The following is a 12,023-nucleotide window of genomic DNA, read 5'->3' on the forward strand; positions in this document are numbered from 1 at the left end:
TCTAATCTGGAAATTGGATCTTTCAAAGTGTTCCCCTTCCTGCCTGGCACTCAGCTGAGCTAAGCTGCTCTCTGGAGCAGTTAATTCCACTGAGTGATGGAGACATATGATTTTTAACTTCTAGCTAGCACTCCAGGATGGGTTAGTAAATCACCCAGAGCTTCCCACTAGAAGATGTATTGCCTTGCTTTTAACACTGTGAACTCTGGAACACTTGGGCAGAAGTTTTCTGTGCTGAATGTTTTGTACTAATGCTCAGCCTTCAGCCAAAACCAGGCAGCCGTTTCTAAGACCAGGAGTAGGGAAGAGTAAGATGTTTCTCCCTTTTAAGAAGATATTTGTGGATTTCAGCTGTGGAGTGGGACTGACTGTTCTTTGGATTCCTTCATCTTCAATAACGGCCATTGCTCAGCGTTCAGATGAGACATCTTCAATGACAGCCACTGAAATCCCAGCGCACTCAAAGCCCACCAGGTGCCTTCCCTGCACCTGGAGAAAGAGCAGGAGTATCCCTGTTCCATCAGGGCTGCCAGGTCCATCAGCTCTGCGGGGTTCAGCCTGGAGCAGCCAAAGAACAACACTGATTAGCTGCTCATTAACTGAGCACAGCACATCCTGAGCACTAAATGAAGCAGCAGCTCAGTGCAGAAAATAGCTCAATTAAGGGCCATCAGGACTCACCCACACAAGGGGGATCATTGCAGGTTGCAGGGATATTTTTAAGCCAGGGTCTTCCCAACTTTCATTTTCTCATCTTTGCTTGGTGAGGCTGTCTCACCACAAACATGCCTGGAGTCTTTTCTGCTGAGATTTTCATCTGTGACAAAAAGTACTAAAATTGAGCAGTGATTTCTTCTTTCCCATGCCCCATCCCCTAGTAGGGCAGACCCAAGAAGGGCCACACTCCTTTACCTACAGGAGCAACCACTCTCATTACTCCCAGCAGGCACCAAGGCAGAAGAAATGTTCCAGAAGCACATCCCAAGCGCCTGCCCCGTCCCACCAAATATTTGTCACAGGTCCACCCATGGTGGCAGGAATAAGGTGACCCTGCCTCACCCTGCAGGGCCCCCGTGTCACCTCCCCTGCTCCAGTTTCAGGGTGGTCACACGGTGCTTACTCAGAGGGGATGAGGTAACATCCCTGTCAGCATCGACGCCATCGCCTTCCCCGTAAAGCACCCTTCTTATCGCCTTCTCAGTCATGTTTTCCTGGCAGACAGCCCAGCCAAGGGATATGGTAATCTCCCAACGCTATCAGGGCAATCAGCTGAGGCTGGGATATCTCCCTGTAGTGTTTGTGGTGATAGCATCCATCCCCATGGAATCAAAGAGTCGTTCAGGCTGGAAAACGTCCTTAAGATCATCAAATCATGCAATAATCTCGGTTGGAAGAGACCTCTTGGATAATGAAACCCAATCATGAACCCAGTGCTGCTGTGTTTACCACTAAACCATGTCCTCACATGCAAAAAGCCTTTTGAACACTTCCAGAAATGGTGATTCCACCACATTCCCTGCTCCAGTGCTGGACAGCTGTTTCAGTGAAGACATTTTTCACAATATCCAACCTACACCTCTCCTGGTGCAATTTGAGGCTGTTTCCTCTCCTCCTGTCCCTGTTCCCTGGGAGCAAAGACCCCCCCGGCTGTCCCCTCCTGTCAGGGACTTGTGCAGAGCCACAAGGTCCCCCATGAGCCTCTTTTTCTCCAGGCTGTGCCCCTTCCCAGATCCCTCAGCTGCTCCTGGGGCTCCAGACCCTTCCCCAGCTCCATTCACTTCTCTGGACACTCTCCAGCCCCTCAGTGTCTTTCTTGTCATCGAGGCCATCAAGACAAGACAAAGATTTCTGGCTCCTTCAGGCTCTCTCCCTCAGCTCCTGTCATTCCCTTCCTGCTCTTCTCATGGCTCTCTCCTTTCCCACCACGCTCTGTCCCTTTTTGGTCTCACCACTGCAAATGGAATCATCCTGGTGCTGTCTCCTGGCCCTTCCAGGGTGACACAGAGCGGGTCTCCATGGGATTCTTCATCTGGAAAGGAATCCTAGGTAGCAAGAGTGGGTTGTCCTAATGTGCAGCCCAGCATGGATTTTAGAAATCCACTTTTTTACCCTCTGGATGGCATTCTTGTTTCTCATGGTAGATTTCAGCATTGCTGACTCATGTAATTTTATTCTAAATCTTGTGATGTTTCATGCCATCGGTGATGTAAGGGTGGCCAGAGTCACCTGGTTCTGTGACAAGGAGCTTTTATGAGGGGCAAAAATAGTCTGGTGTATTTGTGTTCCTCATGCTATGAGGGAAGCAGGAAAATAGGCCCCCTAAAGGTTTGGAAAGCAGGCACAGAAAGGAAAGAAAAACTAAAACCCAGCCTAAATCTGGATGGTCATTAAAAAAATCCCATTATTTTTAACCTGCTGTGATTTTTCCTGGTGCTGGTTCACAATTCCTGCTCTCCCAAGAGCAGCTGCTGTGCTGGCTTCCAAGCTGTTCCCTGAAATGTGGAAATCCCCCTTACACAAACAATGGCACTGTTAGTCTTGCTGATTTTCTGGAAGCACAAAAACATGTTTGTTTTCAGCCATGATCCTCTGAGGGAATTTCCTCTCTGATTTGGAATTGGGGATTTTTATTTTTTTTTATTCCTCTGAAAGCTGTTTTCCCAGTTTCCAAGATCCTTAATAAACTACAATCACCAAGATTAAGAGCATTATGTGGCTGGCACCGGACACAGAAACAGACCCTGAATTGTGATCGCTTTGGTGGAATCTGGCTGGAATAACTGAGTGAAATGATCCCTTCTCCTGCACAGAGGGTGCGGGTATGGAATCGATGTGCTCCTGTTTGGGATAACAGGTTGCCTATGGCAGGAATTTTGTATCCATGGAAGCTCAGGCACCTGCCCCAAGTGCTGAACTGTGGAGGAAAGGCAGGGAGGGCCTGCTGGCAGCACCAGAAGGTGCTGCTGGGGAGTTTGTGGGTTCATGGAAAGGAGGTTCAAGGGCTTTTCCCAATAATGGCTGAGTCCCAGGTGTTGCTGGTGGCCAGCACATCCTGCGTGTTCTCTCCCATGGCAACGCTCCATGGCTCTCAGCAGGAATTTGATGAAGGGGTAGGCAGAGGACTCACCGCCTGGCTGGGTGACAGGGAGGAATACACTGTCCTCATGAGGAGCATGAGAGCGTCACTCCCGGAGCTGGCGCTGAGTTTGAGGGCATGGAGCCTGTGACTCCTCTGAAATGATCCATCCTGACATGTGGAGGCAGGAGCAAGAGCTGCTCCATGGGAAGAGCTTCTCCATTGGCATCATTGGCAAATGCTCTTGTGGTTCCTGGAGCTTCCTGCTGCTCTTGCTCCAGCTGCTTACGTGCCCCTGTCTGGAGAAATATCGGCAACACCAAATCCCGCCCAGACCTCGCAGGGATGGCCGAGTGCCACCAGTGGAGAACAAACACTGACCCATCCCAGGGAGGCTTTTTGGAGCCTGATGAGCAGCAGCACTTGGAGCTGCCAGTGCCGCCCTTCCTTCCTTTGTGTTTCACTGACTGTGGCCACCCTGTCCCTGTGCCCCGAGCCTGGGTGGCACCATGAACCCTCTGATCTGTGCCACGAACTCAGACAGTGCGTGCGGACACCGAGCAATGCTCGGTCAGCTTTGGGAGAGCAGTGGCTGCCTCAGATGAGGGATCCCGGCAGATCTGAAGCGGGGTTTGACCCTCCTGAGGGCTGCAGAGTGGGGAGCGCCGCGAAGGCTCCACGCACATCCCTCCCGTGGCAGGAAGAAGCTCCTCTGCCGGGTAGGCGTAAGATCTTCCCAGTAGGGAAGACAGCAGTTATTCAAGGAGGAAGTCTTTGAAACTGTACTCTGCTTCAAGTAGCTCAGACATCCTCAGTGACCCCAGGAAGAGTAAGAAAGGACCTTTTTTTTTTCCTAGAATATGTTGAAGGATATGCGGGATTTCCTAAAATCCTCCTATTTGTGTGGCCATGTAGCTCTGATTCCAAGCTGCCAGGCACGTTAGCAGCTCAGCACATCCTCTGGAGGTCAGAAACTGCTGTTGACCATGGTGGATCTTTCCACCACAGGTACTCAGTGGAGAGCCAGGTGATGCCAAAAATTTGCCAACATCCATTCTTAATCAGGCACCCACAGCAGGCTTTACAAAAACATCCAAATGTGCCCTAAAAATTGTTCCAAGGGAAGTCTTCTCCTGCCACATCTGCAGCTTGATGGTGGGATTGCAGGAGGATGAGGAGCCCTCACACCTTTTTCTGGCTGTGTGGGCTGACCCTGTGATACTCAGCACTGAACTAGATCCTGCTGGGCTCAGGAGAGCATCCCACAGATAGATGTGCAGCAGCAGCTGCACCCTGGTGGGCTCAGGAGAGCATCCTGCAGACAGACATGCTGCTTTTCCCACGGCGGCTTCCCTGCAACGCTCCACCAGCGTGAGAGCTGCGAGGGAGGCAGGACTTAATTAGAGGAATCTGGAGAAAGGCAGATTTTGTCATGTAAATGATTCCTGTCATAGGACACATTCTAAATTTGGATTCTGAAGCTGGGACTGAGCAGAACAATCTCTGCCGTAGCGTGGCAGCTGTCAAAGGTAGGGAGAAGCATAGAATGCCTACAGGAGTGATGGCTGGTGCCTTTTATTTCACTGCAGGGTGCTTTCAACCTCTGAGCACATCAAGTGATTTCATATTGCTGGACAGGAACGATCCTGTGAGACAGCTTCCATCATCCCCACTCCTTTTAACTAAGGTAGCCAAACCCCCAAGTCCGTGTGGGCAATAAAAGGAGTTGCTATCACAGACATGATTTGATCCTGGATTTCCAAACCCCCGGGCCTATGCTGAGGCTGTCAGCCAATATCACAGCCTGTTTCTGTTTAATATTTTCTTTCTGGGTTGCTCAGCCCCACACAGCATCACAATGGGAGGCAGCACTTTCTGCTTGGCTCCACCTGCTAATGGTGCCTCTCACAGTTTTTCTTCTGATGCTGCACCACAAGATACTTATCCCTTTAAAATGACAACTTTTAAATAAATTTTAAAACTCCCTAAACTAGGTATGGTAGCAACAGTTAAGGTTTCTGATAAGGATGCCTTTTGAGTGTGAATTCTCTTGTGCCTCATGGGGTTGAGGCTCACCTTGCTTGCAGTCAAAGGTCTTAAAAGAGTTCATTTCTCTCTGGATTCCCCAGGGAGTTGCAGTCAGCCTATAATCTTTCTTTTCCTTGCTGCTCCCCTTTACTTGCTTTCATTAAACTTCCAAAAACGCTCATAGAATCACAGAATGGTTTGGGTTAGAAAGGACCTTAAAGATCATTGAGTTCCAGCCCCCTGCCATGGACAGGGACACCTTCCACTAGACCAGGTTGATCAGAGCTCCATCCAGCCTGGCCTTGGACACTTCCAGGGATGGGGCAGCCACAGCTTCTCTGGGCAATTTTCACTTCTCCATCTATTAAATTCAGATCAGGATGCCCACCAAGTTCAACAGCTCTGAGAGGCACTGGAGAGGCAGGTATGGAAGTGCGGCTCCAAACAAACGGTGCTCAAAAGCATCAGCCTTGCTTCCTTGGGAGCCCAAGCTAACAGGGAACAGTAAAAATTCTCCTTGGAAAATGGGTGGAAGAGATCCTGTTGAATGTATAATGTGGATAATGTTCCAGCATCTGGGAGGAGTGCTAAGAGAACCAGAGAAGAGCGGTAAGTGCATCATTCATAAGCACCAGCTTCTTTACCAAATGTGGCTCCTTATTTTGCTCATGAATTATACATGGTGGAATCACAACTCCTGACGGTTCAACCATGTGACCCTGCACAGACCAGGCACCGGCGCCACTCTGGAGCTGATTCCTTTTGGATGGGATCATTCTGGCTGGCCAGAAAGCATGGCTGCCCCTGACTGACTGATCATTCCAACAGCTTCAGTCTCGATGTAAATCTCAGCTGTGAATATTCAGTTGTCAATTTGAGGCACAGTTTCTGTAAGCTGGTAAAACTTCACCTAGACTGGCAAAACTGTTATTGAGCTAAAAGACCCCACCCACTCAAAACACAAACCTAGTAAATCTCCTGCAATATGGAAGGGAATAGAGGCAAAACACTATTGGAAGCATTTGCTGAAGGTTCTGAGAGGCAAAATACTATTGGCAGCATTTGCTGGAGATTCTTCGTCAGATTTCAGTTCTGCGACCCATAAGGCACATCCGTATCATATCAAATCAAACAGACCATCCTAATAAATCATTTTCAGGAGTAAAGCCCCTGAGGGAGAGGTCCAAAAGTCAGACCGCTTGCTATGCCATCACAGACAGCAGTGATTAGCCCTCCTCCTGCCCTCTCCATCTGCAGGGAGCAAGAAACAGCAATTAGCCAGCCTGGGGGTATGTTCCCTGCTTGGGCTGAATGACTCCCTGAGCCCAAAAAGTTCAGGTGTGACCCTGTTTGGTGGCACACCTGGCTTGGGTTCAGGCAGCCAGCGGTGAATTGAGCTCTAAGGTCAAGCTGAGCTCGCAAAGTGGAAAAACCCAGCGAGCAGCAGCCTGAAATCACACCCCGAGTTCCCCAGTCCCGGAGCAGTGGCCCAGCCGTGTGCCAGCCTCAGGACACCAGGTTCTGGGATCTAGCTCATCTCCCACTCAAAGACGTGGTCCTGATTTTTGGAGACCTGATCTTGAGCTTGGCTCAGCTCCAGGATGGAGGAAATGACTCAAGTGACTCTTTGGCAACAGCAGTGAAGAGGAAATAATAAAGAAATCCTTGAAAATAAAAATATATCGTCATTAGCAAAGGACAGCGAAAATCCATCAGAGTTTTTGTGGGTTTTTTCCCCCAGGTGAACAACCAAACTCAGAGGGAAGCAGCACATGGTTCAGATTCTGCCTGTACCTGGGACTGCATGTATAGACCAGGATGGGCTGTGCAAGGAGTACAAACCCAGAGCAAAGGACTCACCTCACCCCAGTGGTGGCTTCCACCTCCCGTGTTTGGCACAGGAGACAGCAGATGGACTCAGACTGAAGGACACTTAAATGAATACAAGAGCTCAGTGACAAAGCCATCTGTCTAGCCAAAGTCACCCACTTTTTTAGTCTGAGAGGCTTGGATCCACCCACCTGTGTTGTGGAGCCAGACACTGAGCTCAGTAATTCTGCTTATGGTGGAGTGTGGTGTCTCGTTTACAGGGAGATGGATTGTACCCTAAGGGTTTGTACTTCTCTGCATTTGCTGCAAACTCAGAGCAGGATTTAGTTGTTGTTTTGTCATCTATAGTCAACACATCCCAGGCAGCCACTCAACAGTTCAGCTCTTGCTCCATTAGAGAAAACTTATTTTAACGTCTTGGTATTTAGGGCTTAAGTGATGGACAAGCAAAGAACTTCAGAATACTCTGATGACTTGACCCAATGGCAACAGGATTTGTGCTCAGAAGGATCTGTCCTACCTCTTCTCACTCACTGACACCTGAACACATCTTCTCCCAGACTGGGAAAAATTTCAGAAAAATTTCTCCACCAAAAGGGCTGTCAAGCACTGGAAAAGGCTGCTCAGAGCAGTGGTAGAATCATAACCCCCAAAGGAATTTAAACTGCATGTAGATAAGGCACTTGGAGAAGTGGTTTAGTGTTGGCCTTGGCAGTGCTGGGTTAATGGACAGACTTGATTGTCTTAGAGGTCTTTTCCAACCTCAATGGTTCTGTGATTCTGTACTCAAAGGGCCCTGTAGGAGCACAGTGAAATAAAGCCTTTGATATTTTGGTGCAATAATCTGTTCCAGCTGGAAGAGAGGTGAAGTTCCCTGCTGTGCCACGAGTTTGCTTTTTGGTTTTGTGTGCTTGGATGTGAAGAACTGACTGCTCACCCAGCCATTCATCCCAGTTCTGTGTTTCCTTTGAGATCCTGCACCCTGGGAACTGGCAGGAACACCTTGAATGCACTTGGGAGCCCGGGGCTGAAGGGAGTAAACACCTTTTGGGGCATTAGAAGGAAGCCAGTCAAGAACTCCCATTGTCTTTGGATTAGGCTGGCTTTGTGCAGGTTTTTGTATCTGTATTGGCCCCACATGGCTCCTGTGGACAAAAGACAGAGCCCCTGGTGTGGGGCTGGCTCCCTCCCTTCCTCCCCACCCGTGCTGCTCACAAGGACCTGCCTGACAAAATGAAGCTGCAATGTCTCCACCTCCATGAATCCCTAATTTCTGCTTAATAAATAGTCCAGTGGGTAATAAAACCAACCACTTCTGCTGGTTTGTCCCACTGGATGGAAGGGGCTTCACTTTCTGAGGGATCTTGGGGCTTGGTAGGATTTTGTTTTCACGTTGTTATTTTGAAATGTCAGGGCCACTTTGCATTTTGCTGCCTGACATCAACAGGAGCCACCTCACCAGCAATATGGAACAGGACAGGGAACAGGGAGCTGGGTCCAGCCCTGGCAGAGCCTCAGCCTGGGAGATCTGCAGAAGCCAACACAGAGCCCGTGCAGAGTCCCAGTGCTACAGTCAGGAAAGGCGGCAGCTCTGCTTCCAATGTGTTTCCTCTGCTGTCCTCCCACCCTCGCTCCTACGAGCTCCTCATCATCATTTTTACAGCACAGCTGACAATTCCCTCCCATATTTTCTGTCCCTGAGAACTCTCTGTTCAAAACGCCGGCAAGAGCTGCCAGGTATTTGGACCGAGGGCTCACGCAGGTTCCCCTTAAGAGCTGTTTCTCCGCTATTTACCTGCTTTTTCCTTGTGCAGTCTGCAAAGCATTTGAGGGAAAGATATATTCACCCTCTGGGCTCCTGGGCTTTTTGAAAGAGCATCAAAAGCTCCAACCTTTCCAAGCTGTGCTGCAGAGCTTCTTGCGGAGTCATCTCTGTCCTCTGGCAGTGACCGTCTCGTTAAAATACAGGTTCTCATTATCTCTGACTTGGCCAGGAGTGTTACAGGTGCCTTGCCAGTCCTGCACGTGTTTCTCCTGCAAATACATCACTTTCCTCTGGTCAGGCTGATTTTTCCAGCCCTTCCCACAAGCCACTCATTGATTCTTTCAAGCAAATTGCAAAGCAAACAAGGAAAGAGAAACCACACCACAACCCCCAAATACAATACAAAACACAAAACAAACACCCCAAGCCTCATCAACCTGTGTAGTTTAAAGCCAGAGAATACATTAAAAATTTCCATCATGGAAATTTCCTAGCTCAGCATGGAGATTTCCCAGTATATTAGACTCTTCTGTTTTTCAGGGCTGCAAGCAAAGAATGGAAATTTCCAATTACTGCATCAAAGGCTGCTGCTCTCCTGACAGTCTGCTTAGCAGGGGTCATCTTCTGCTCCTGTAGGACATTAAATAATTTAAGGGAGGGACAGGGAGGATTTGCTCAGCTGCACCATTTCCTGCATGAGGCATGAGCATTTCCTCTGCTGCTTGGTGGAAGGGAAGGATCTCGGTAGCTAAGAAGGACCTCGGGGTCAGGATTTTGGGAAATGCTTCTCCCTCATGCTGGCAGACCTGGTGTGCAGAGGTGGGACCAGGGGAGTCTGGTCACCTTGCTTTGACTGGAGCTGTCCAGCCCTTAACCCGTTGCACAGTTGAATTCCCACCACTGGGATGCACAGACAGAAAACTTCTCTCGACCAGTGGATCATCACTTCTTTTTCCTCTCAGAGCACTGGACTGGGAGGAGAGGGGAGGAGGGAATACGCCAAATCAAGAAGGGATCATGCAAACCCCCCACTTTGCAGCTGTGCCCCACTAGCACAGGCTGCACAAAAAGCTTCACTGGCCACTCCCAGCCAGGGTGTGGATGGAGGGAGCCAGAAAGGCAGGAGAACCAGCCCCTGCTTTCTTCTCCCACTCAACCACGGGACCAGCAAAGCCCACCAAGCCCTGGCGTGGTGTTTGGCAAAGGGGGGTGATGCACAGTGGGGTTTAATCAGTTTGTGCTTGTGGATGGTGTCGGAGCTCCCAGCTGCAGGTCCTGTACAGAAGTGCCGAGTAATGCCATTACACGGGGATTTTCCTTAACAAGTCTCGGTGCTGCAACACGAGAAACGCTCGGGATGATGCCATTAACAGTAACCAGCTCATCTCCTTTGGCAAAAGCAGCGGGGAAGGAGGGAAGGGAGGGAGGGAGGAGAAATGAATACATATGAGTCCTAGGAGAATTGAGATTTGAACTCGGTGTCGGATTTTTCACAGGCCGTGTCTTATCTGTCTTTGTAAATCTGGCTCCGGGGCATTTAAAGGAGCTCTTTTGTACTAATGCTTCTTCTGAACTCTGGTACTTACAGCCTGTTTTTTTTTGCAGGTCCCAGCTCATTACAGAGGTAATCATGTGAGCCTCTTTATTTGAAAGGGAAACTAGATCTGAATGTTCTCCAAACCCAGAACACCTTTTAGGAGCATGAGTCTGCAGTAGTAACTGCCTGTACTTCTGCAACCTCTCCCAACCAAGAAATTCAGGACCCTTTATAAAGCAGAGCTGATGTTGTTCCCCTTACTATGACAGAGAAATGGAGAGAAAAAGGGGCTTGTCTCAATGTTTCTTTCTGATTTATTGGTAAAACATGATGAGAAGCTTGGTCTTTTTGGCTCATATAACTTCTCCACCCTCTCAGTTTTAAAATCAAGCCAGGCTGATTGTAGTCAAGATCAAGAGTAGTTATTTGTAGCTTCTGAGAATCAACATGGGTCACACAGTTGAAGAACAAAGCCAAATGAACTTTTTTCCGAGTTCATCTTCATAACACATTACAGAAAATGCAACTGTTGTTAAGAGGAACGTCAGCATGAGTCAGGTATAACACAAGTTTCCTGCAGCCAGCAGAAAAAAACATCACCAAGCCTTCTCAAAATTTAAGGAGATAATTTCTGACACAAATGGTCTTGCACCAAATGTGAGCCAACTGGTTCAAGCCTCATTATGACAGATAAAATTATATTTATCACTGGTGGCTGTTCACAGCCTCATGAGCATCACCTGCAACAGCATTTGGTATGAACTAAGAGAGAACAGACCCAAAGAGAGACACAGCAGCTGGTGGCACAGTAGGTTTCCCAAAGCTGTGGAGAGAAATGGGATAAAACATTGACATAGAGCCCCTTGAGTGGAAAAGGCAAGGTTGAGAGGAGGAGTTTTTTTAGGATGTCCAAAAAACTCAAGTGTTCAGTGTGGTGCTCATCTTGGGTGAATAGCAAGACGAAAGCAGCACGAAGAAATAAAAAGCAGAATATAATCAGCAAAAAGCAGGGGAAGAAGTGGATATAGACACTGGATAGAAAGTGTCATGCACCAATTAATTAGGGGAACTGTAACTGCGAGAGGCAACACAGGAATGGTTGGGCTGAGGGGCACAAGGAAGATAAGGAGTAGTACTAAAGGTAAATGAGGAGCAAAGGGAATGTGTTGTAGATGTTGGTGAACCCAATGGGAAGAATGATGATGTCTGACTTATTTCAGAAGGCTGAATGATTTCTTTATTATAATTATGCTATAATACATTAATATACTATATAAAAGAGGATACTAAAAACTGCATGCTACTCTGTCTAACTCTCATATCTAACTCACTCACAACTCGTGACCCTGTTCTCCAGAGCCCAGACACAGGTGGATCTGATTGGCCATCAGTCCCAAACAATCCACCGTGATCCAACCAGGCATTCGCTCCAGGTAAACAATTCTCCAAACACATTCCACAAGAGAAAAATAAGGAGCAGAAATAGAAATTGTTTTCTCTTTCACTTCTCTCTGTGCACCTTTATAAAAATCTTGAGAGAGAGGGAAATGTGCTTGCCACAGGAATGCTTGCAGTGGAGATGTTAAATCACTGCCAGAAGGGAAGAGGGCTACCAAGCCTCAGTGCCTGATGCAGCCGCCTGCTTTGCCTTTCTAAGCAGCTGATGGAGAGAGACACCTCTCCTGGAGAGTGATTCAGTCACTCCAGAGATGGGTGGGATGAGTTGCTTTCTAAAACTGCTTCCCTCCATTGACTAGAGAGGGGGAGGCCAGACTTGGCTCACACCG

The 12,023-nt window shown here is 48.4% G+C and overlaps 1 long non-coding RNA gene across 1 annotated transcript in view; it reads right to left on the reverse strand.

The window, feature by feature from the left end:
* Positions 1 to 435: 435 nt before the first annotated feature.
* The window catches only part of LOC137473602 (uncharacterized), a 34,663-nt gene continuing 23,075 nt past the window's right edge, over positions 436 to 12,023 (reverse strand). Inside the window, exons 4-5 of the long non-coding RNA XR_010998886.1 lie at positions 682 to 817; positions 436 to 558 (exon numbers count right to left, since the gene is read on the reverse strand). This is a non-coding gene — a long non-coding RNA (uncharacterized lncRNA). The remainder of the gene's footprint in view (positions 559 to 681; positions 818 to 12,023) is intronic.

The sequence above is a fragment of the Anomalospiza imberbis genome, chromosome 5, assembly GCF_031753505.1.
Source record: "Anomalospiza imberbis isolate Cuckoo-Finch-1a 21T00152 chromosome 5, ASM3175350v1, whole genome shotgun sequence".
Taxonomy (NCBI): Eukaryota; Metazoa; Chordata; class Aves; order Passeriformes; family Viduidae; genus Anomalospiza; species Anomalospiza imberbis.